This window comes from Sarcophilus harrisii, chromosome 4, assembly GCF_902635505.1.
Source record: "Sarcophilus harrisii chromosome 4, mSarHar1.11, whole genome shotgun sequence".
Lineage (NCBI taxonomy): Eukaryota > Metazoa > Chordata > Mammalia > Dasyuromorphia > Dasyuridae > Sarcophilus > Sarcophilus harrisii.
In genome coordinates, this window is record NC_045429.1 from 309299340 (window position 1) to 309325195 (window position 25856).

General features: G+C 35.4%; 1 long non-coding RNA gene across 1 annotated transcript in view; it reads left to right on the forward strand.

The window, feature by feature from the left end:
• LOC116423261 overlaps window positions 1-24876 on the forward strand; it is a 36927-nt gene extending 12051 nt beyond the window's left edge. The window contains exons 2-3 of the long non-coding RNA XR_004233796.1: window positions 23641-23792; window positions 24438-24876. This is a non-coding gene — a long non-coding RNA (uncharacterized LOC116423261). The remainder of the gene's footprint in view (window positions 1-23640; window positions 23793-24437) is intronic.
• The last annotated feature ends 980 nt before the right edge of the window (window positions 24877-25856 follow it).

A 25856-nucleotide genomic window follows, 5' to 3' on the forward strand; every position in this document is an offset into this window, starting at 1 on the left:
AGAAACACTGCAGCAAAGAGAATTGTATAGATATCTTTACACATATTGGATTTAACATGTATTTTAACATTATAACATATATTGGATTGTTTGCCATCTAGGGGAGGAGATGGCGGAAAGGAGGGGAAAATCTGAAACACAAGGCTATGCAAGGGTCAATGTTGAAGAATTATCCGTGCATATGTTTTGACAATAAAAAAGCTTTTAAAAAAAATCTCTTACCCAGTTTCCAAAGTTATCTTGTCTCCAAAGGTCGGGACTAATTTGACTTTGTTTCCAACTGATAATGTGGTTGGACCAGTTGTTACTAATGAATAGACCTCTTACATACCTTTAAGAGGTCTGTGAATAGATTTCAAAGGGTCCATAGATGAGAAAAAAATTACATCTTTAATTTCATTAACCTCTAATTGAAATTTAGTATTTTCCCTCAATTTTGAAATTTAAACATATAAACAAACATTATTCTGAGGAAGGGTTCACAGGCTTTACCAGATTACCAAAATGAGTCTAATGCACACAAAAAGGTTAGGAACTTCCAACAGAAGAGAATACTTTAAGGAGAATTCAGAGACAAGAGATAGAAGTTGTGTCAATTTAGAGAAATAACCAGAGGGCAAAATGATCCACGGAACCAAAGGGGAATATCAAGATTCTCTTCCACCTAATATGGGACATCTGTAAGAAAACAGCTCAAAACCCAAGGACATTCTGAGAGGGAATATATATGCCTGAGGACATCTGAAGCCAGTAGAACCTTTAGTAAATACCAACAGATCTTTGTGTAAGAATGTGAAGGGTTGGGAGGGTGAGGTTTGGAATGCAATGGTACTCTTGGTAAATGAATCCAATGGGATTTCATTCCTAGAGAGTCAATGGGTTATTGAGGCAGAGAGAAATGGCATGTTACTTTAGAGAGACTGGGTGATTGTGTGCACAATGGGAGATCCTGCAAGAGTTCTAATGCCAGAATTCTTGTCAGAGACAGAGCTAGCTTCTCATGGGTGGCAGTAATCCTGGTTAGCCTATCCTGGGAGTAGGGAAGATGAACCTCCAAGAAGGTCTGAGACCAGTACAATATTTGACATTCAATTGGGGGTGTCTAAGAGCCACACAAAAGTTAGAATTCCTGACTGATGATTGGTTAAGAAAAAGACAAAGCTGGAATTTCGGTCAGTACCCAAGTTGGGTTACCAGGACATGGGGAGTATGGTGGAGAGCATGGCCTAAACCTAGTTACTCCATTCAGAACTAGAACATACAAATTACAGAGGTGACTTGATTTAACAAGATATGCCTAGTCCACTTAAAAATTCAAGAAGGATCAGATCCTATCATTTCTACATCTAGATCCTGATTATTACTAGTTACAAATCCCCAGAAATGAGTGCACCAATTAAAGTTTGAACTATCCAGTCCAACAAAAATGTGGAGTAAGAATTCATATAATTTGACCACTTCATGGAATTAATTATTCATGCTAATCTGAATTTAGCTATATAAAGTGCCAATCTAAGAACTTATATTTGAGATATAAGTAAATAGAATAAAACCACTACTAAAAACAAAGACATTATGGGTTAAGAAAACAGAAAATGAAAGGAACTTTATGATAAGTATAAGTAATATCTTAGAAAAAAATGATTTAGAAACAAAGGCCTTAACGTGCAAAGCCTCTGGAAGTCATTAGGTGAAGTGAAATAAGGCTAGATAGGAGGTCTCATCCAAAAGACTATGTCCTCTGGGCCATATACAAAAGCATGGACTGAGCCATCACTAGTCATCTTAACTTATTCCTTGCCACAGAGTGAGGCTGATGATTTTGGACAAATCTGCTTTACTTAAATTCAATTAACACAAGTTAACATATCACCCTCCGGATGTCACTGGTCCTCTTTGAGAATGAAGAACAAACAACCACAAAAACATAGACTTAGCTAGAAAGGAGAAGGGGAGTCCAGAAAGTAAAGCAAATGTGTTCTAGCAAAAATCCTTGAGAAAGAATTCCTTTTGGAGAAAAGTCTCTGTTTTAGCTTTGGATCTCTGTTCTATTCCACCCTCCCCATCCCTTAGCCAGAGAAGAGCTTTCTTTTTTTCTTTTTCTTTTTTTTTTAATTTTGGAGAATATGGAGCATTTTGAACTTCTCATTTTCCCATGAGCATCCTAGCTTCATGTTCCTTCATGCCTCTCTCAGGAGTCAAGACTGGTTGGATATAGATTCACCATGCTCAAGGATGAATTCCTGATTATTCCAGAACTGAGGGGAAGAGCTGGTGACCAGAATCTTTAAGTCAACTTTTTGCTACAAATCATCCCTAAGTTTGAGTTCTATTTCTTTTTTTGTTTCTCTCTATATATGCCTTTCCTTCTCCTCTGTTTTTCTTCCTTAAAATTTAACAAGCAGAATAAAATCAATCTCTCATATTTGAATTTGTTTTCTTTCTCGATAAGTCTTGAAGATAGTGTTATCCTGAAGAGATGCTTGTCTCCCTTTCCACTATTAAAATGTAAGTACTTTATCATTCATTGCCATTTAAACCCTACCAATTGATCAAATGTAAAAATAAAACAAAACAAAATTATACTAACCTTTCTAGTTTTCTTTTTACTCTTTGTTTGCATTTAAAATATTTTACTCAGCTCTAGTAATTTCATCAGGATTGATTCAAAGTTCTCTTTTCCACTAAATGCTTACTCCTCTCACAATATCTCCTCCTCTCTTACACCCAGAATTCAATTCAGTTTGGCTGGATAAGGTATTCTTGTTTTCATTTTTCCAATATGGTATGGAAAAAAATTTTCTGTCAGTGGAGTTTGTAGCATAGTCTAGTGTGAAATGGATTCTAAATTTTTTGAACTTAAACACTTCCTTTTTGGATGTTTCTAATACTCATTTGTTTGATTTAAAAACTCTGGCTTTTAAACTTTGACTAGGATATTGCTGGCAGTTTTCATTTTGAAATTTTTTTCCCCCAGACAATGATTAAACAATTTCTGATATTTTCACACTGTGAAACTCTTTTCACTTTTTTACAATATTTTTCATACTTTTTCTAAAGACATAGGTAGTTTTTTTCTGGACTTCTTGAAATGTTATCTGGGTTTGTTGTTGTTGTTGTTTTTATCATGGTTTTCAGGGAGTCTGTGATCCTTAAATAAGTCACCCTCAGTTTTCCAGGTTTGTTGGTTTTTGGTAGCAGATATTTTCTATTTTCCTAATTTTTCAATCTTTTGACTTTAGTTCTAATATTTCTTATCTCATAGAGTTATTAGATTCTGTATATTCCAGTCTATTTTTCAGGGATTCCATGTTTTTGGTAAGTTTTCAGTGGTACTCATTATTCTTTCATTTTTTCCCCTCAATCACTCCAATTTCATTTTGAATTATTTTGCTTCATTTCTTCCATTTACTCTTATAATCCTTGTGGTAAGCTATTTTTTCCCCTCAGGCCTTACCAATACTTGTGAAATTATTCACTTCTGTATTCAACTCTTTGTTTTCCACTGTGTTTGATGGTTTTTTCCCCCCTTGTTGATTCATATCCCTAAGTTAGTTTCTGGATTTGGACTTTGTGATAGGGTTAGGTTCTACCACCTCATGCACTCTCCAATGGGATGGAAAGGTCCTATTTTATCCTATCTCCATTTCAGTATTGATTATGCTGACCCTACTATCCTGGCTGGGAGTAGACCCCACTCTCTGCAATTATCACTGGCTTTTGCTTCAATCTCTTCTTGGACAAGTACTGAATTGGCCAGCAAAAGTCTTTCTCCTTCTCCTGGCACATTCTCCAAATGGGAATTGGGTCCATTCCTGCTGTTTGCCCTGATAGATTTGAATAAGATGTTGGAGATCATGCTGTTCTCTGTTCTCCTAAAAAGTCTCACAAATGTGACACTGATGACCAAACTGTCCTTGCCACTTACTGTGGTTCCCAAAGCTTCAGGGATTGTACTACTCTGATATGTCTGTGACCCACAAGAAGAGGAGGAAGTTAACATGGGTACTGGTAAGAGGGTTTGAAGTCCTGAATATTATTCCAACAGGAGATGAAAAGATTCCATGGAGGTTCAAGTCCTCAGTACCAGTGCTCATACTAGCTTCCTCTTCCCTTGTGGGGCTTCCTAGCCTGAATGTCAGCATATTTTAGGTGTGTGAGATCAGACTGGACTCAAACCCTCCCTCAGGCATTCACCAGTTTTAGGTTTCAGTTTGGGTCAGGCAACTCTGGCACATTGCCTGTTCAGAATCATTTATTAGAGGACTAGTTTCTTCATCTTCCTGCTCCACTTCTCTTATAGAATTCAAAGATTTCTGTGTTTTCTGTTCCTTTGCATGCTATGCAATGCTATGTGACCTAAGAAAGCCACTTGACTTATACCTGCCTCAGTTTCCTCAACTGTAAAATGGAAATCAGAATAGAACTCATGGGGCTCTTGTGAGGGTCAAATGAGAAAATATGTATTAAGTGCTTAACACAGTGTGTAGAATATAATAGATAGGTATTTACTGAATATTTTTCCCCTTCTTGTTTCTCTTTTGTCTTATTGATTATTCTTCCCTGTGGTGATCTGTTTAGATCTTTGCTAGAGGCATATGGGAGTGCTGGGCCTTTCTAAGGGTTTTTCAAACCCTATTCCAGAAATCTGAGTTGCCGTGGAGAAAATGTAGAGTTCAAACACAGTCAAACACAAATTGAAAATATGCTCTTTTGGTCTGTATTTTCTTTTCTCAATCCAGGGAATCCTTTGTCTAATTTCCTAAATCATTTAGACAATTGCTTTAATTATCTACTTTACTTTGTCTATGAAGACAAAACTCTTAAGGACTTAAAATCTTCAGAAAAACATGAAGAGGCATCTTCATTGGAATACAGGGTGAGTCTATCCATTGTCTGTAAACATGGATATCAAAGCATCAGAAAATACTGTATTTTTGACAGAGAAGAAAGTGCAGAAGCATCACGCTGAAATTTTATCTTGTAAAATATTGGTGTATTCTGCAGCAGTTCTAGTGGTTTCATCTCTCCTTTGCCCTCAAGAAAAATATAATCTTCCAACCTCAACTTTTTTTAGGGGTTAATTTCTCTCTTTCAGGCTCAAAGTAGAGGGTTCTAGTGACTTCAGGTCAGTGAAAGAATCTTTGAAAATCTATTGATGTTTGATGAGTGAAAATGGAAAAGGCAACCTTAGAGTGTGGTGGAGTGAGGAGGTCTGACAGTTTTCAAGCCTTGGCCCCATTGCTGACTTTCTGTATGACATGGGGAAAGAAGGAGGCAGATGATAGCCTGGAAGGAACACTAGATTTGGGATCAGAGCATCTGGATTTAAATATTACCTAAAACATTTTATCTCTCTGAGACCCAGTTTCCTGCTCTGTAAATGAAGGAGATTGCATTAGATGACTTTTAAGTATCCTTTTAGTTGTGACATTCTATGATTTCCAGAGATTTCTTTTTAAAATCTTTTTATTTTCAAAATACATGCATAGTTTTCAACATTAACCCTTGCAAAACCTTGTGTTCCAAATTTTTTACTCCTTCCCTTCCCTCTCTCCCTCATCCATTCCTTTAGACAGCAAGTAATCCAATATATGTTAGACATGTGCAATTCCTCTCTCTATATATTTCTACAATTGTCATGTTGCACAAGAAAAATCAGATCAAAAAGGAAAAAAATTGAGGAAAAAAGCCCAAAAGCAAGCAAACAACAATAAAAAATAAAAAAATACTATGTTTTGATCTACACTCAGTCCCCACAGTCCTCTCTGGGTGAGAGATAGCTTTCTCCATCAAAAATCCATGAGGTTTGGCCTGAATCACTTTGTTGCTGAAAGAGCTATGTCCATGAGAATTGATCATTGCATAATCTTGTTGTTGATGTGTATAAGTCTCTTCAGGCATTTCTGAAGTCATCCTGATGATCGTTTCTTACAGAACAATAATATTCCATAACATTCATTTACCACAGTTTATTCAGCCATTCTCCCATTGATGGGCATCCATTCATTTTCCAGTTTCTAGCCACTACAAACAGGGCTGCCACAAACATTTTGGCACATACCGGGCCCTTTCCCTTCTTTAAGATCTCTTTGGGGTATAATCCCAGTAGTAACACTGCTGGATCAAAGGGTATGCAGTTTGATAATTTTTTGAGCATAGTTCCAAATCGCTCTCCAGAATGGTTGGATTCATTCACAACTCCACCAACAATGTATCAGTATCCTAGTTTTCCCACATTCCCTCTAACATTCATCATTATCTTTTCCTGCCCAGAGATTTCCTAAGAAAATAATTTGGGCAAATTCATGTCTAAGTCAAACCAGAACTGTGCTTAGGGAAAATTCCAAGAGGAAAAATGGGAGAAGCAGAGGAACACAGATGCCTGGCCCACCCCCCCAGAGAGTGTTAGTCCATTCCCCACTAGAGATCAAGGGGAAAAGGTGGGCATAAAAGGACAGTGCATTTCTCATCTGACTGCATTCTTCCAGATTTCTCCATTATGCCCCAGGGATGTCATTATTCTACAAGATCACTTTAGTCTTGGAATGTATATTTCATCAATACTCTCTGTTCTTAAGGTCCTTCTCTTTGAATGGAGGGTGGGAAAGATTCTTCCTGGGTCTCCACTTAAGAAGGTCATCCAGACCAGTCACCTCTTCATTTCTTATTCTCTCCTTGATTTATCCATAAAATCTCTGTCTGTGTACTTTCCCTCCTTTGTTAACTTCCTTTAAAATAATCAATTATTACATTTTAAATTTCAAGTTTTCTTTCTCCTTTCTTCCCATCCCTTCATTAGAGAAGGCCAACATTTGAGACACACACACACACACACACATTTTATGGGTTGAGGAAGAAACCACATGCATATCTGGAAAGGTGTAGAAAGTCTTCTGAGCAAATAAAGAGGCAGAAAAACTGGGGCACAGGGCTGGGGAGGCACTTTCTGAAGCATCTTTAGGTTGGTATTTGTGAAGGTAGAAGGAGAGGATGGGGAGAGACTTTGGAAGGATATGTGGACTGGAACTAGAAGATGGATGGTAGGAGGGATGGTCTTAGAGGGTTTGGTGGGATGGAAAGTGGGGGTAGGGGAGAGGATAAAATAAAAAGGACAGGATAAAAAGAGAGGCTGAGAAAGAAAACAATGAGTTGAAATAAGATGGAGGGAAATTCAAAAATAGTAATTAGAACTTTGAATGCTAATGGGATGTGGTGGCAAAGAACTGGAAATTTCAGGGATCCCCATAAATTGGAGATTGACTATACAAGTTGTGGTATGTGGTTGTGATGGAATATTACAGTGCTATAAGAAATGATGAATTCAGTGATATTAGAAAGGCATGGAAAAACTTACATTCAATGAGAAAGACTGAAGTGAGCAGAATCAAGAAAATATTGTATATGGTACAGCAAAATTAGTTTTGTTTATTTAGTTTTAAAATTTTTTATTTTTTTTCCAGTTACCTGTAAAAACTTTTTTGGGGGGTTGTACACATGCATTCATTTTTTACATATTTCCATGTGAAGCATGTTGGTAGAGAACAATCAGAAGAAAAGGGGAAAATCATGAGATAAAAAACGTGATCTTTTTCATCTACATTGTACATTCAGTCTCCATAGTTCTTTCTCTGGATACGGTTGTCATTTTCCATCCAAAGTTTATTGGGATTGCTATGGCTCACCGAACCACTAAGAAGAACCAATTCTATCATATTTGAGCATTGCACAATCCTGTTGCTGTGTACAATGTTTTCCTGGTTCTGCTTGTTTTGCTTAGCATCATTTTATGAAAATCTTTCTAGGCCTTTCTAAAATCAACCTGTTCATCATTTTTTATGGAACAATAATATTCCATTACTTTCATATGCCATAACTTATTCAATTATGCACCAAATGATGGTTATCCACTCAATTTTCAGTTCCTACCCTCTACAAAAAGAGTTCCTACGATCATTTTTTTACACATTTAGGTCCTTTTCCCTCTTTTAGCAATTTAAAAAAAAAAGAATGACCTTGAGTAACTAAGTCATTTTGACTATTATAAATATACAAATTAAAAATAAAGGACATATGAAGAAAGATGCTATCTGCATCCAAAGAAAGAACTGATAAATATGTGTAGAATAGCTGTACATATATACCTATTTGTGTCTAATGGTAATCATTTCTAGGGTTGGAAAAAGGCAACAAAAAAAGGAAAAAGAAATTTACACAAAAAACTTTGTTATATATTTAAAAGGAATAACAGGTTGTATTGTTATACAATAGATTTGCAATTATCTTTTTATTATACTATGTTATGGGAATGATTTATTTCATACATTTAAAAAAAGAAAAAGTGTGTCTGTGTCTGTTATACTGTTATGCAGTGTTTGTGTCTGTATGTATAACCATATAAATTATACTTCCATATATCAGTTTTTTCTCTGGAATTGAGTCACATTTTCTTTTATAAGCTCTTCATAGTTGATTTGAATAATCATATTATTCATTCAGTTACTAGTCAACTTCCTTTTGTGTGTTATTTTCCTTTAGACTGTAACCTCCTTGAGGTCAGCGATTATCTTTCTTTTTCATATTTGCTTTTCCAACACTTACCTCAGTGCCTGGAACATAGTATGTACATAATGTTAATCATTATTATTAATTATTGTTATCAGAATATTCTTTCAAAACATTGTATAGGAGTCATAAGAAGAAGTGATTCTTTTGTTGTTGATTCAGCTCATGAACTAAATCTCATCCTGCAGTCAGGAAGACTTAGATTAGTTGTATACCTGAGCAAGTCCATTAATCTTCATTTGCCTGAGTTTTCTCAATAGTAAAATAAAAAAAAATAATGAAACCTTCTTTCTAGGGTCATGATGAGTATCAAACGAGATAATTTTTGTAAAGCATTGAGCACAGTGCCTGGCACATAGTAGGTGCTTAATAAATACTTGTTCCCTTTCCCCTTCTTTTCCAAAAATCCATCTCTAAATTGTTGAGGACCATTGTAGAAAAATGGTTTTGTTCTTTTTTTTGGATGAGATAATTGAAAATGGGGCGATGGGCAATGAATTCACAGGTCAACCTTTGTAGAGTTCCTTGAAAAAAGATTGGACATGGAGTCATGGAACGGAGGGTGGTGGTGAGGTTGAGCAGAGCTGTCTCCCGGTGAGCAGGTCTCTTCTCCAGTTCTCTCTAAGCTTCAGGGCGTTTCGAATTTTATCTGAGGGTAAACTACACAGAGTACTTTAAAAAAACTTGACCCTGATTTGAAGGAGGCTAGAAGGTTAAAAAAAAAAGCAGGAAGACATATAGACTATAATCTGGCAGATATGTGAGAAGGAATAGCAAATAGGACTCTGTATTCCAAACTCTGCCATCCCTAGTTGAGCTGAATATTTTCAGTCATCACCATTGCCCACTGAGAGAGATTGGAACTGAGAACTAGGGAGAGAATCTCAGAGCTGGTCAATAATCACTCATGTTTGGGTTCAGTGTTATGGGTGAGACTTGTCCTGCCATAAATTTCTCTACCACTTCCCTATCCCTGTTGCCTTCCCAGGCAGTGGTCGATGGCACAGAAGGTCTGTGTTGCTCTCTTATTTTACTTATTTCTCTAAATGGAAAATTAGATTGAGGTGATATCAGTGTACTGCTCCTCAACCCTTTCCCTCCATACCTTTACTTATAGTGGCTGACTATAGCTGCTTCTAAAATGACTATTTCTGTAAACTATATTGTTTTAAGTATTTTCTTGAGTGTATTTATATATTAAAATCTAAAAGGCCTTTGGAATGTGTGCACTGCTTGCTTTGTTGAATGCTAGCAATGAAATTGGGGACAGAAGGAGGACAAAACCCCAGGAGACAAGTTGATTTAAAGTATTGTAGTTTATACCCAAACAATCACAATTAATGCTGCCAGTGTGATATTTCTGGCTGGCAATTCAAGAACCAAACAGTAAATGACATGATAGTTTATTTGATAGAGAAAGAGATAAGGCATTGTGCTAAGTACTTTGCAAATATTATCTCATTTGAGATGGTAGTGGAATAAGTTGAAAAGAGTCCATCTCTTTCCTTTCCCTTGAAAGCCTTGCCAGGGCTTGAAAAGAGAAGACATTTATCTGTAGGAGAGATAATTCTAGGAAATCCTGATAGAGTTGGGTGGGAGTGGGAAAAAGAGAGATGGAAGAAGAAAAAAAGAGAGAAAGAGAGACAGAAAGAGAGAGAAACAGAATCAGAGATAGACAGAGAGACATACATGGAGATAGAGAGAGGGCAGGAGAAAGAGAGGAGAGACAGAGACAAAAAAAGAGATAGCAGAGACAGAGATGAGGACACGCAGATAGAGAAATATATACATATACATTGACTAAGGACCATAATTTGGTGGATGATGGACGTGATGGATAATCTGGATAATTCAATGTTCAATAGTTCAGACTGACTGTATTTGTCATCACCACTTGGTGTGGTTAAAATATATTTTAAGTTATTTTTTTAAAATTCTGAAACTAAAGTTTAAATTTCTAAAATGTAATAGAATTAGAATTTTGAAAATATTCTAAAAGAAGACTGACTTTGCCTTCTAGCTGTTGGAGAGTGTCCTTTTCTTTGTTGAACAGAGGATTTTGATGTAGAAAAGGTCTAACTGCTTTCAACATCTGGAGCCTTCTTGCTTACACTTGGCTTTCAGCAGGGTGCTATTCTGACACCTGATATAGCCTGGCCAAATGGATTTTAGTCACTCACAGTCCCCATGAATCTCTGAGTATTAATTGGTCCTTAGTCAATGTATTTTGCTTATGTAACACAGACTATCCTGGCTCCCATTACCTGAATGCTTGGTAGATTATATTTTTTCTCTTTTTTTCCAGCATTCTCCAGTACTCTTAAAGGGTACTGGTAGGGGGTATCAGAGTTCTCTGCAAATGGCTATAGCCCCTACTGATAGTGTTTCCTCACTTGTAGGGGCCAGTTCCCTAAACCTCAGTTCCATTTGCCACTAATAGCTTTTATACAGAAATATTTGCTTCAGAAGATATAACAACAAATATATAAATTTATTCCCCTAAAACATCCCACTTTGTGCCATTTTAGTCTCTGGGGATGGAAAAAGAATTAGGTTTATAGTTTATTTCAGCTCCTATAGAGCAGAACTTAAGATTTTTTCATTCATGATCCCTTTTTGCCTGAAGAATTTTTACATGACTCCAGGTATATAGGTATATAAAACAAGTATCAGTCAAACATTTTCTTATAATAAATCATAATTTCATGACCTTCATATTAAATTAAAAAACCCTACATGGGGTTGTAAGCCACAATTTAAGAAACTAGACTATAGAGAATAGTGGACCTATTTTGGGGATGGCAAATTTCAAACAGGGGAAATTGTAACCTGGGCTTCTCTGGGTATGTCCAGTTTTCCTAAAATAAAGGTACCCTTGAGGTATCTTTGGAGAATTCCTGGATTGCCTAAAATGGAAGTCTCTGCATCCTTTATCATATTGGTGAAGTTAACCTCCTTTGGTTAACTGTCTGAGTCTTGTAAAACTGTTGAAACTGAACCCATCACTCTTTTTGTCTGTGCTTCCTCAACTTTTCATGCAATCCTGCTTTTGGCAACTCTTATCAGCTCTGTCCAGAGTGTGAAGAATTATGTTCACCCACAGAGAGGAGAAACACCATCCACAGAACCAGTGAGAGGGAAAGACTGTGACAAATCTATGTGTGTATGATGGTGGTGGTGGAGAATGTATCTCTCTTTTGGAAAAATAACTTCTCTGTTCCTTCTCTTTTACCAGCCAAGAAAAGAGTTTGGAGATATTTGTTCTATTCTATGCTGTCTGAATTGTATTTTACAGTTTGAGAACTGTCCAATCTTCTTTTTCTTGACCTTAATCTAGGTGGGAACAATGTGCTTCCTAAACTTTAAGTTTTTGACCTTCTCTTCTGCCTTCTTACTTTCTTAAATATTTAGTGATTAATAAACACTTAAATATACTTTTATTGTTGTCATTCAGGAATTTTAGTTGTGTTGACTCTTTATGATCCCAATTGGGATTTTCTTGGCAAAAGACACTGGAGCAGTTTGCCACTTCCCTCTCCAGCTCATTTGACAGGAGAGGAAACAGGTATTCAGGGTTAAATGACTTACATAACTAGTAAATGTCAGAAATCAGATCCAAATTCAGGAAGATGTCTTCCTGATTCCAAATCCAAGATTCTAAACACTGTGCTCTAAATCTTGTATATTTAATATTGTCAAAGATTTCAGGAAACAGCACTTCAGGTAAAAGTGAAAGATACATCCAGCCCCTAACTTAGGGCACAATATGGGAAAAGATAGAATGATGATTTCTTTCAGTGGGATATTACAAATCTTTTTAGTTACATCTCTATAGTTTTCTTTAGCTAAGTTAAAGTCAAAAATAAGAAAAGTAGTATAAAGAAAGGATTTTAACTTGAAGTGAAGCTTACTCCCTTAAATTAGAGATATTTTGTGAATCTAAGTTAGGGAGAAAGGAAGAGAAAGGAATGCCTTTTGTGTGGATTGTTCAGGTCATGTTGAATCCTTTTTTTCTAAATGCTCACCTGGTATCCCTTTTTTCTACCTACCTCCCATAAAAATGCTATAAATCTCACCCCAAGAGATCAATCTATTCAAAACTTGAAAAGAGACCAGAATATAAGCAGCAGCTAACTACACTAATTTCCCATAATTTATATCACCCATGGGAGGAAAATTCCCTTGTTCCTTTTTATTCTTTATTACATACATTATTCCTGTTACATCTGGAAAAGGAAAGGGGAATAGTAATAGTTCCCTTTGGCTCAGGCTCTATCCCCTGGGAAGAAGGAGGGACTTTAAATCCCTGCTTTAAGTCCCTGTCAAAACTCAACCTATTTCTAGATAGCTTTGCTGCTTATAATATGGCAGTATTACTGGTCGAGTATTATCTGGCCTTACTTTGGCAGAATAAAGCATCTTTTTTATTTGTGGAGGGAGGAGTTTGTCTTTTCAGACTCAATTCACAAAAGGACCAAGTAACAAAATATTAAATGAATTATAAAATGAAGTCACTATAGGTGTGAATTAGTCCCTAGAGTGAATCAAAAAGGAAGCGAATCAAGAAGATGAAGAATGATAGACTAAGCCACTTGGTAATTTTTATTTCATTTACTTATTTGTTTTTGGTGAGGCAATTGCCCAGAGTCACAAAGGTATAATTGTTGAGGCTGGATTTGAACTCTGCTCCTCCTCACTTCAGGATCAGTGATTTACCCAGTGCTCCATGTAACTGTCCCCACACTTTGTAATTTTAAAAGGTCAGTTCACTGAATTCAGGAAACAAATTTGTATTTAGGAGTTGGAGTCTTTGGATTTATCAAATTCTATCCTGCTGGTTTGATAGTGGGTATTTAATTTGTTTCTATGTCTTGGGCATTTAATTTGATCAACTTTTCTATTTTTTAACCTAATAATAAATAGTTTTCAACAATTACTATTTTACAATGTAGTTGAAAATTTGGTACTGTTAGGCTCTATTACTTTTAACTTAAAAAAAATTATTTCCCTTGAGATTCTTAGCCTTTTATTTCCCCCATATAATTTTAAAAATTATTATTTTAATTTTGGTAATTTGGGTATGACCCTGACTCTATCAATTAATTTAAGCAGTATTGCTTTTTTTTTTTTTAAAGATAAGCATAGTCTAAACACAAGCAACTCACATCAACCCAATTGTTTAAATGTTCCTTATCTTTAAAAATAAAGAATGTTTTGAACTTATAGAATTTTAATTCCTGTTTGACTTGGTAGGTGAATTTGCAGAGTTTTTTTCTTTCTTTCTTTTTTTTTTTTTTTTTTTTTTTTTTGCTGAGGCAATTGGGGTTATGTCACTTGCCCAGGGTCACACAGCTAGGTAGTATTAAGTGTCTGAGACCAGATTTGAACTCAGATCCTCCTGATTTCAGTGCTGGTGCTCCATCCACTGTACCACCTAGCTGCCTCTGACTTCCAGATATTTTAAACATTTTTTTTTAGTTTTCTATATTCATAAATGGAATTTAATAAATATGTTCCCACTGTGTTGTGTTATAAATATAACAAAAAAATTAGATGATTTGCATGATTTACTTTATATTCTGTTATTTTATTGAAGTCATTGTTTCAAATAATTTTTAAATTGGTTCTCTGAGTTTCTCTATCATCATATAATCTACAAAAGTAATTATTTTATTTTGCCTATATGTATTCTCTCAATTTTACTTTCTTGCTTTATTGCTATAATTAACATTTCTAGAACTATATATATATATATATATATATATATATATATATAAAAGAGTAGTGATAATGGACATCCTTGTTTTATCCCAACGTAATGGAAAGGCTTTTAGTATTTCTCCTTGTAGGTTCTAATTCTTGATTTCAGATAGATACTATTATTATTCTACCCCTTAAGATTTTCAAAAAATATAAATAGATATTGTATTTTATCAAAATATTTTTCTGCATCTGTTGATATGATTGTAATTTTAATTTTCTATTAATATGATCTATGGTTTATAGGCTCTCTATAATGAACTGACTGTACTTGTTATACAAATATAGCCTGTTAAGTTTTTATAACCTTTTTCATATTTTCCCATAGCCTTTTTTGCTAATATTTAATTAAATATTTTTCTATCAATATTAATGTCACATTTATCTACATTTTTCCTTTTCTGTCAAATATCTGCTTTTTACAGATTATGTATCAATGTGACACATTTTGTCACATATAAGAAATTTATTAACATGTCTTCTCTGTCTATTTTTACAAGTAATTGATGTAATCTTTCTATTAATTATTCTTTGAGCTTTTGAAAAAACACTTATAAATCCATCTGGTTCTAGGTTTTTTTCATTGATAGTTTCTTTATGGTTTGTTCAATTTCTTTTTTGTGAGATTGGATCATTTAAACTTTTCTTTTTCTGTTAAACTGGGCATTTTATATTTAAAACATTTATCTATTTAAATTATCAATTTTGCTTGAACATAATTGGATAAAATAATTTCTCCTTATTGTAAATTCACCTTTTATTTTTCATATAGCAATTTGGTTTTTAAAAAATCAAATTAAGCAATGAATTTTCTATGTATTCCTTTTGATTCCTATATCTTCGGAAACTCATTATTTTTAATTTTCTAAAATTCTGTTAAGTCTTTAAATTTTATTGTTTATTTTCCCTCTACTCTGGGGAAAGGGAGAGGAACTTGTTGAGGTTTTTACTTAAGATCATTTTGTTAACTGTTTTCCCTTTAAGTTAATTGTCTGGAAGGCAAGATGGAAGAATAGAAGGAAGCAGTGCAGCTGAGGTCCTATCCTCAACTGTTCCAACAAATCTGTAACATTCACCAGTCTAAGTCCTGATGGTGAAATCAAGAAAAAGTCACAATGAATCCTTTATTTGGTCCTTTATTCAACATGGGGATATAGACAGAAAAAGTCTGTACATACTGAGTTCAGGGGCTGGGACAGGAACATACAATTTATGGAATACCCCAGCACTCAGGGAAAGGCTCCACACTAAGAGAAAAGGAAACCCCAGATCTATGTTGAGGTACCCCTAAACCCATAGTGGGGCACAGCAATAAAAACAGGTGTCAACTGACACCTTTGTTGTCCACTGAGGAGCCCTGGGTTTCAGATCTAGAGTGGAGTGAGAAGGGAATCTGTGCATGGTGCAACACTGGGATTTCTTTTTCCAGGTCTGGAAGCCCTGGGTGGTGAACTGAAAAAATGAAGAAGTTCAGAAGCTGCTACCTAGTAGCTAAAACCCCAACCAGGGTCTCACTTCTAGTTACAACTCCAGTCTGCATAGGAATAATCACTATAGGAAACTCAGACCAAAGTGGAGCCTACAATTCTGCCACTTTGAAGCAACAAAGCTTTCCAGCTGGCTAATAGGCATGTAGTCCAGCAACAGTCTACTCTTGGACAGATCCAAATCTAGATCAGGAACTTGCAGAGCTCAGGCTAGGGAACAGAAATCACATTTTGTCCTGGATCAGACTTCTTTGGGAGCAGTCTGCAAGAAGGGGGAAACACAAAAGAACATCAACCACAGAAAATTGTTACAGTGGCAGATAATCAAAAAACAAATGTGAAGAGAGAGGATGACTCCAAAACAAATACAGAATTGCATACAGAAACTGCTTTTACTTGACAGGAATACAGAGAAAGAGAAATGGAGAGGGGCCATTAGAGGGAAGGCAGATTAGGAGAGGAATGAGTCTTGGGCAAAATAAACTCTAAGAATATACATAAATATTTATACCTCTTTTTGAGGTAAAAAAAGAATGAGAATCTAAGGGAGTGCCCATTATTTGGGAGTGAATGAATAAGTTATGCTATATAAATATAATGAAATAGTATTGTGTTCTTACCAGCATAATGGCCAAGCAGGATTCCAGAGAACTAATGACATTAATATCTGGATATTCCACCAGTACCATAAATTCAACATATTTAAAATTTACATTATTTTCTTTCCCCCACAACTAATCTTCATCTCTAGTTACATGTTAAAATCTATGAAACATATATTTTCCATCTATTTTGTTAAGCTGATGTGGAGTAGTAAATAGGTGCAGATAAGAGTTTTTCAAGCTATCACTTAATTAGTGTTAGATGCAAGATTTGAATCCAGGTATTTCAGATCAGACCTGACTAAGGCTACTTCAGTAGTTCATGCTTGATATCGAAACACAATAAACATTCATGGACCATATAAAATCCAATAAAAATAAATGTATTCAATAATAAAATAGGATATTCAATAAGGATAAAAAGCACTAATTTAGGTGGAAGTTCCTATCTGCCTTTGCATTTGTTACAGTGATGGTACCTGTGAGAAAGACATATCAACTCACAATTCAGTGGGGATTCTGTCAAATTTGAGCTCTGTCTTCTCATAGATTATGTCTTTTGTATGTCAATCTTCAATTCTCAAAGACATTTTCCCTGCCCCTTTAAGGATAGACTAGGCCATGAAATAAATATTGCTTCTACCATCCCTCATCCATTGGTGTCAAGTTAAAAATCTTCTAGTGGACTTTTTTATGATTCAATAACCTTAAGGTGATTACCAAACAACTTTGACCTCAGAGATATGAGAAGAAAGGCTTATTTCAAATAAAAAAAACCCTTTAAGATAACAAACACTGTAATAGGAACTGAAAAAATGAAGTTTACATCATGGGGATGACATCAGGAGCAACTTATGAAAGGGAGAGTACCAGAAACATTCAGGTTACAGAACAAGTGATGATACTTCTGGCATAGTCACTAATCCCCCACCGTGGTAGCATGGTTAGTATTATCTATGACAAGATATCTAAGAGGTTATAATCATCTTATATACAATATGTTCCAGGTTCTAACTCATTAATGAGACTTGTCCTATCACCCACTCAGCATTCTATAGACCACTGTAGAATCTTCCCCTTTCAGGAGCCCATGGAGATAACATGTATGAAGTCAAATATTTGCCCCTTTAGAAGCCTCTATTGAATATCTGTTCCTTTTTTTTTCTCGTTTTCACTTAGGAACTCAGGATTGTCAGTAAGTCAGCTAAGGCATAGTATTTCTTCTAAGTATATTCATCATAGCAATACAAAGATATTGTTTACCTTCTCTTTGTTGTTAAGAAGCAAGACGCTCCCCAACACCCCTAAATGCTTTCTGAGAAAGAGCTATCAAAACCATTACAGAGGAAAAGAAATCTGCCAATTAATGGAGATCTGAGCCATTTCCCCCAGTCCTCTGATGCAACTTTATGTAGGATGGAATATAAAGACTCAAGTAGGGGATGGGGGGCTTAATCAGAATTATATATTTAAGCAGTAGATCCTTATTGAGTTTTCCTGGAAGTCAGATCGAAAAAATTATAGTAGTGGAGAACCATTTCCTTATAGACATAACTTCTGGGAAGTGGAACTCTAATCTTAATACTAAGGAATTATGATAATGAAGCTGTTCTAGAAGAGTCCATTCTAGTGTTTTATATACCAGCCCTCTGAGGAAGGTATGGTAAGATGAGAAAGAATGAGCGTTGGGAGAAAGTAAGCATTTGTTAGGTTCCTGGTGCTTTACAAATTGTATGTTATTTGAGAGAACAGCTAGTATAATGGTGGTGAGTCTAATCACAGACCTCCTTTATTGTGAAACAGGTGTCCTGATAATAGTAAATGGTATAGGGGTATAATAAGGAAAAAGGCTATTTTCTGTAAAAGCTTTGATGGTCACTACCATGATGACAGATTTGACAAGCACTGTGATGCCAATATGCCAAATAGCTCTCAATTGTAGTACGGGAAAACCTTTTTCCCTGATATAAGGTAGGGAGGGTGACAAGATAATGAATTAATCAGAAGCAGGTCTAGAATCACATAAGATCCTGCCAGATTGAATTTTCATATGTAGGTGTTTTGATTTGTGCAAGGAGCACTGTTGAAAAGAAATGCCTTAAGCTTAGTTAAAGGGACCACGTAGTCCCATGCTATAATATGGCATTATGACTCCATATACAGATTGGTACTTAATCTATTCCTTAATTTCTGCTGTTCTCCTAAATTTGTTGACATTTTTGTTCAATTCAAAAGAAATATGATATTTATGATAAGCCCTAAGATGTTCTACAAATATGTGGTGGGAGATAGCAGAATAATTCTTTCATTGAATTGACCCAAAAGAGAAAAGTTCATTCTTTCCAAGTTCCAGACCATTCAGTAGTCCCCATGGCTACCATGTAGGAAGCAAAATAGATGAAGATCTTACATACCTTGTTCCTCAAAACTTTCTTACAGGTCAGGCATGTAGCTCATAACTTAGGCTATTAGGAGGACTTGTTAAGGTTCCATCCCTATAGCTATCCTTGTTACTAGGATAATGATAGCTGAGGTACAATTGCTTTATGTTCCTGCCAAAACAAAAGGAACCATCAACGAATCAGGCAAATTGAATTTTTTTAAATAACTTTTTATTGACAAAACCTATGCCAGGGTAATTGCAAATTGAAATTCTTAAGATTCAGGTCTCACAGGCAGAGACCCAGTGGAATAGTAGAGAAGACATCAGGACTGGCAATGGAGGCATTAGCCTCTGGCAAAGTTGCAACCTGTTCATGAAGTAAATTAACACTCAAGGGATAAAAGTCACCATGATTTTGAAGGTATCCATAGGTCAGTTATTAAGTGTACTATCTTGACAAAGTTGGAGCAGTCCCAGCAATTGTTATAATAACTATATTCAGCTCTCTGTAATTCCTTCTCAGTCACCAGATATCACTCATATTTTCACTGGTCATTCAGGGTTGTTATGAAGGGTATTAATATAATAAAATTTTTCAGCTCTCTTTAACTCCATCACCAAGACCCTTCCTTGAATATTTTCTGATCTTAACTATGCAAGATGGCTCATCCAATTTTCACTGACTCAGACATTTTCATTTGGTTTTATCCATAAAAACCAGAAAAGAGATTGCTGTAAACATTTCTAAAAGTATCGACTCCCAAGATCTCCTAATGTCTATTCCCTCAGTACACTTATTCTGATTATCTACTATGATTATAACCTTAATTTCAGGCGAGTTCTATTCACTTCCACATTAGTAAGGATATCCTTTTCTACAACACTCTCAGTGGAAATTGATATGTTCTTATGGACCAGGGTCCTAAGACATAATGGTAATTTGTATATTCAACAATCTTTTACATATTTGATGATCACTCTCTTTTTAGTTCCCCATGATTTGAGGATATGATTTTTTTTTGTCTAATCTGGTTCCAATAGTTAGGGTGATACATACCTTGAGGAAACCTTAGTCTTTGCCTTGGAAGAAATTATCCCAGGAAGTCCTCATGTCTGGGTTCAAAGACTTAGTAATTCAAGACTACTAAGTGGTCCAGAGGAATCATTATAGTTATGCTCTCTTCCTCAAGAGATCCTCAAGGATCTCTTACAGCTTTGTCATGCAGTTGATACCTATGCATCAACCCCACCTGGACTGACCTTCCTTCAATCATTTCTTTTATCAAACTTGTTCAAGAGCTACACACAAATCTCAGTTTAGGAAAAGATGTCACAACCTTCTAGCCACTGAATGGATTCATGCCTCCTCCTGTTATACTCTAAGCAGCTATTTTAATGGACACCTATATTTGTTGATATAATTGTATTTGCTTGAATAGCCAGTAAGGACATGCAAAACTCCTGTTCAACTCATCGATCTTCCAAATTTGTTCTGCGGTATAGCATGGGAACCTCATAGCTAAAGCTTGATGTCATTATAGTGAGACCTTGGCTGGTAAGTGGGATCCAATTGTTTCCCCAAAAGATTGGTCATGGATCCAGAGAAAGAACACTGAGAAATGAGTATGGACCACAACATAACATTTCCACTCTTTCTGTTATTGTTTACTTGTATTTTTGTTTTTTCTTCTCAGGTTATTTTTACCTTCTTTCTAAATCTGATCTTTCTTGTGCAGCAAGATAACTGTATAAATATGTATACATATATTGTATTTAATATATACTTTAACATATGGGACTACCTGCCATCTAGGGAAGGGAGTGGAGGGAAGGAGAGGAAAAGTTGAAACAGCAGTTTTTGCAAGGGTCTGTGTTGAAAAATTACCCATACATATGTTTTACATATAAAACAAGGTTCCAAGGTTTTTTATTATATAATATATTATCTAGTGTGATATGGTCCATAAATATATCTCATTGTGTTCCAATTCCAAGACCAATAATATAATAAAAAAAAATTCTCCCCCTCCCCCCCCCCAAAAAAAAGACTGGTCATGGAGTGGGGGAATCCATGACAGAGTGACATAAATCCAGTTTACCAAACCCATCTCTTTTAGGAATTTCACCCCTTCCTTTCTATCTCTATAGGGTCAGGGATGCAAAACCCCCCATCTTAGGAAAGGGGAAAAGTATAGTTTTACCTTAGGCTTCTAATTGTCTCAACTGGCTTGAAAATATAAACTGTAAGATCTCTGAAAGAAGAGCTCTCTGTAATGCCCCATTAGACCATGTCCTCACCAATAATTTTTCCCAATGATTCATTACTTTGCTATTTAAATTTCTCCCATAAACCATGCCCAAAGGGCTATAAAACTGTGCATACTATTTGACCAGCAATACTGATCCAACCACAAAGAAAAAGGAAAAAGATTCATACATACAGAAATATTCATGGTGACAAAGAATTAGAAATTGAGGAGATGCCCATTAACAGGAATGACTGTACAGGTTGTGGTGTATGACTATGATGGAATACTGTTGTGTTGAAAGAAATGATAAAAGGGATAGTTTCAGAAAAACCTGGTTAGCATCATATGGCTGATGGAAATTGAAGGGAGCAGAACTGGGAGAACATTATACACAGTAACAGCAATATAGTTATGATAATCAACTGTGAAAGACTTAGCTACTCTGATCAATAAAGTAATTCATGATATGTTTTACATGACTTCACATGTATATGAGTATCATATTGTTTGCTTTCTCAATGGGTAGAGTAGGAGTTGGAAAGAAAAAATTTGGAACTCAAAATGTAAAAATGTGAATGTTATAAATAAATGAATAAATAAATAAAATTTAAATAAATATAATTTGAAAAAATAAAAAAAAACGCAGTGATCCATGACAATTCCAAAAAACTCATGATAAAAAATGCTATCCACCTCCAGAGAGAGAGCTGATGAACTTTGAGTGCAGATTGAAGCATAATTTTTTTCTTTCTTTCTTTCTTTACTTTTTTTTTGCAACATGACTAATGTGAAAATATGTTTTGCATGACTTCATATGCATAATAGATATTGTCATTTCTTGTCTTTTCAATGAATGAAGGAGGTGGTAGAAGGAGGGAGAGAATTTGGAAATGAAATTAAAATAAAATAAATTTCTTCCATAACGTTCTAAGCTTCTTGGTGGTTCTACAGCCTGTTTACCCTAGTGGCCTCCCAAATAGATAGTAACAGAATAAGTGTAAACTTCTTTTAATACTGAGGTAGATTCTTAATTCATTTCTATTCCTATTCCCATTACCTTTCCTTATCTCACTGACTTAACTAGTTTTCATATATATTCCAAAGAGACTTCTAGATTAAAGGCCATAATTCTCACATGTCCTTTACCCCATCAGTATCATTCCTTTCCTCTGTGCTATTGCTAAATTCATAAATTATCCTTCTAACGTCAGAGTGTGATCTCTAAAAGCCAAAAATGCTTTCACTCTTGTCTCTTTAGTTGGTGACTATACAAAGTTAATTTGCTTCCATTTTCCTTATACTAGTGATCAGGGAATCCTAGCCCTTGTAATATCTTTACTCTTTTCATCAGTTCCCTTAAATGCCCATCAGGCTAATCTTAAACTGTCAATGGGATTCCCTCTTCCCTTATTTCATGAAGAGAATTTGCTGTATAAGACCCGAAGCATGGCACTTGCACTGTGAACTATTCCAGTACTTGACTTTCTAATCACTTTTCCTCATTTTAATCCAATTGTGATAATGTCACCATTCTCAGTTGATATTAATTCAGGATAGTCCAATGACTTGGTCTTGGAATTGGAACACAATGAGATATATTCATGGACTATATCACACTAGATAAACCACAAGCAGAACCTGAGTTACTAATGTAGTTCTTTTGTGGGAGGAATGTTTTGTTTTTATTTTATTCCATTGCTATTTTGTTACATGACTTTGTTAGGACCTAGGTGTATCCTCCGACTAGTGAAATAAATAAGTTGATGAGAATTCATGATCTACATTTCGGAGATGATCCTGACTCACAAAGAATCTAAAATCTGGGCTAGCTAGCTGGAGACCCTTAAGTAAAGGGCACAAAAGGGGACTATATTTATAAGATTCTATGACATATCTGACTTCAGAAATTATTCAGATCTCTGCTGATTATTAACTTCAAGAGAACTATCAAATAGGGATATATAAAGCAGCAGAATAGCTACCTTTTAGATTTTTCTCTCTCCTTTCATTAATATTTCTTTCTTCTGCACTAGGATCTCACACACACACACACACACACACACACATTCTCTAAAAGTGTTCATTTGCCAGCATAAAGAAAGATGTCCTATGTGAAATCCAAATCAATAAAGGATTTCCTATTGACAAAGGATTCTCTAAATATTAATATTTATGTGATATTGTACTATTACTAATTCAAATCCAGCCTCAGACACTAGTTGTGTGATCCTGGGCAAATTACTTAACCCTGTTTGCCTTAGTTCTTCTCTGTAAAATGATTGGAGAAAGAAATGGCAAACCTCCAGTATCTTTGCCAAGAAGATCCCAAAATAGGATCATAAAGACATGACTGAAATGACTCAACAGCAACAACAGAAATTGTACTGATTGCATTGACAAAACCTTCTCAGTAGGATGCAACAGCAAAGATGTAACAACTCGCAAGCATTTCTCTTCTCAGCAGAAGAGATCCCAACTCTGGAACCCATCAATGGATATTTTAATTTTCTAGTTCCCAGGTATTTAGGTCAATGAATGATTTGAACACATGGTGAATATAGAACCATAAGGCTAAATTTTTTATTTTCATATAGGATGAAGAATTCTGTTGTCTATAATCCCAGGAACAGTACTATCAAAATACTTTTGTTTAAAATGAGATGAGCATTGTCACAATTTGGAAGAGATCTTCCCAGCAGCTTTTGGCATGTAATGCAAAAGAGCTAAGCTACAATAAATTGTACAGGTAAGTAGGATAAACCATGAATAGTTACTAAATTCCTAACAGAGTTCTTTTATCTCTAAATAACTTGAGGAAAGGGGAATGGCTTTGAGGCATGGTCTTTTGGTGAACAGACAATAAAGTCTTTGCTTAAAGGAGTTGCTGCTTTCCTTTGATAAATTTCTCACAAGCCTCAATTCACTGAAAAGGATAGCATTTGAAGTTTTCAAAGTCCTAACAAACAGACACATCCTTATGTATTTAGCAGGTGGTCTGGTGGTGTGGGGCTATATTGTGCTGATGAGCCGGGTTGCCAGGGGCTTCTTACTACTCTTTGTCTCTCTCTGAGTCTCTTCTTTTGGGGCTCAACTTTCTTTCCAGTCATTTCCTAGGTATTTTTCCTATGGCAAAAAATAAGCAGGAAGGTGGCAATGACTCTGCTTTCCAATGCAAGTTAACGAGTCACAGTCTGTACCATGTGGAATAGTTAACTCATTCCTTGCCTAGAAAGAATAGTCCCAGTAACAGTCTTACTCTCTTTCTAGTTTGGGAAACAATAAATATGAATCAATAATTTTCTTTGGTTCGGTCCAGAGGCTCTACTCTGAAAAAATAATGCCTACATTTTAGATTTCTCTCATTTCACTATAGTTTCTTTCTAACACACAGGTGGGCTTCAATGGTTAACCACTCCTCACCGCTCCAAACTTGACTTTTTAGATGCATAAAAAGAAAGTAAATCAACTCTTAGATGGAGATACATTTTTGGAAGATGAGAACATTCCCTTTGATGAGAAACAAGGAAAGGAAAGGATGGGAAATGAAGAATTCACTAACCCCAGTTTCAGGAGGCCAGATGAATCCAACAATGCTGCACTGAGTTGTGCTTCTCCTGAATGGTCTGGTCACACAGCCCTGGAGTGTCCCCACATTAGTTATGATATACTACTTTACAAGTTTTAAAGATATGTAAATATAAGTTATTGTTATAGGCAACTAAGTCATATGGTAGATAGAATAGCTGAACCTAGAGTTGGGAGAACTTCAGTTCAACTTTGACTTCAAACATCTACAAGTTGTGTGACTTTAAAGGTACTTATTAAACATTGTCTGCTTCAGTTTTTCTCATTTGTAAAAGGAGATAATAGCACGTTCCTTCTCTCCCCCAGGATTATTGTTAGATAAAATGAGAAAATGTTTGTAAAATGATTTGCAAACCTTAAAAAAACTATATAAATGTTCATTGTTATTAAATATTATGTACAGTTAAGGCTAACTCTGCAGTCAAAACTTTGTTGAAAATCATGTGAAGACCACATTATATTATGCATTACAGATAGGATTTCATAAACCAGATATAATGCATTATAGAATTATGCTAAACTAGTATTATTATAGGTGTACACACCTAAGGAATGTGTGTATATAACACAGAGGGACAACTTACAATTCCCAAACTGCAAGTCTGCAAGATCTTTTGGTGAGAGTATCATGCTGCTCTCCACTGAACTTGCTCTTTCCTCATTCTTACCAAGTGTTACATCCCCCCTTTAGCTGATCATCAGCTTTCTAGCTATCTGTGAAATTACCTAACATCCTTTCCAATATCTACCAGTAATGATGTGGTTAGAAAGCCTTTCCCCTGCAAGAAGGGTTATGACTGTTAATCAGCTCTTTCAGCTACCTCCACCATCCATTGAGTACTACTCTGGTCAGTAAATCCTTCTCTTCTAAGGAGAGCTACATTTCTTATAGTCTGCTTTTTCAGACTCTTACTATACCTTACTTCTAGTCTTTAGAGGAGGTGCTAGATTCCATTTTCTCAGAAAAGAATTTCATTTTTCTCAGTAAATACTCATAGTCAATGACTATGCAGCTATTTCTATATGCCAGGTTATACCAGAAAGCAACAGATAACAAGGTGAGATTAGGTCTCTTTTTAAATTCTTTTTATGTTGACTACTTTCTTTTTGATGATCTTGTCTGAATTTTTCAGTTTAAACTCTCATACAACTCATGGTTAGAAACTCATTTTAGTGCTTAGATTTTTGTCATATTCCTCTGTCTAGGAAAAAAATCTCTAGGACT